Source organism: Symphalangus syndactylus, chromosome 20 (assembly GCF_028878055.3).
Source record: "Symphalangus syndactylus isolate Jambi chromosome 20, NHGRI_mSymSyn1-v2.1_pri, whole genome shotgun sequence".
Taxonomy (NCBI): domain Eukaryota; kingdom Metazoa; phylum Chordata; class Mammalia; order Primates; family Hylobatidae; genus Symphalangus; species Symphalangus syndactylus.
In genome coordinates, this window is record NC_072442.2 from 61,654,609 (window position 1) to 61,655,637 (window position 1,029).

A 1,029-nucleotide genomic window follows, 5' to 3' on the forward strand; every position below is an offset into this window, starting at 1 on the left:
TTAGATGATCCCAATTTTGTTGGTAACGTCCAAAGCATCGTAATCAGGAGCCAGTTCAACATATGCCTTCTTCTCTCCATCAGGCTGATCAGGGTGTTGACTGTGGCCACATCCATGTTATAGAGCTTTTTCACAGCTTGTTTGATCTGGTGCTTGTTGGCTTTAACATCCACGATGAACATAAGTGTGTTGTTTTCTTCTGTCTTCTTCATGGCAGACTCTGTGGTCAGCAGAAACTTGATGATAGCATAGTGGTCAAGCTTGTTTCTCTTTGGGGCACTCTCCCGAGGATATCTGGGCTGCCTCCAGAGTCACAGTGTCTTGGGCTGCCAGAAGGTGGCTGGATCTTCTTTTCTTGTGGATCTTTTTATGTGGCTGTGGACACCTTTCAACACTGCCTTCTTGGCCTTTAAAGCCTTTGCTTTGGCTTCGGCTTTAGGAGAGGTAGGAGCTTCCTTCTTCGCTTTTGGCGCCATCTTGTGAACGGGGTCCAATTCCGTATTTTAATTGGAGTGCTTAGTATATTAACGTTTAATATGATTGTTGATATGGTTGAATTTAGGTCTGCAACATTATTGTCATTTTTCCTGTATGCCTCTTGTTTTTTGTTCCTGTGTTCCTCCTTTCTTGCCTTCTTTTGGATTCTTTGAATATTTTTTCGAATTCCATTTTAATTTATGCTTGGGGATGCAGCACCTTCCTAGCACATTGATGTATGATCACCTGCCAGGCAGCTCACCTGAGCTTTAGTGTCCAGAGTTTTTATTGAAGGTCTTTCCATACATTTTAATTTCCCTTCAGCCTAAAGCACATTTTATTTTGTAGTGTAGGTCTTTTGGCAATGAATTCTTTTTGTTGTTGGTGGTGTTTTTTGTTTTGTTTTGTTTTGTTTGTTTGTTTGTTTTTGAGATGGAGTCTTACTCTGTCACAGAGGCTGGAGTACAATGGCATAATCTTGGATCACTACAACCCACACCTCCTGGGTTCAAGTGATTCTCCTGCCTCAGCCTCCTGAGTAGCTGAGATTAC

At 42.1% G+C, this 1,029-nt stretch overlaps 1 pseudogene; it reads right to left on the reverse strand.

The window, feature by feature from the left end:
- On the reverse strand, positions 1 to 476 carry LOC129469969 (large ribosomal subunit protein uL23-like; annotated as a pseudogene).
- Between the last annotated feature and the right edge of the window lie 553 nt (positions 477 to 1,029).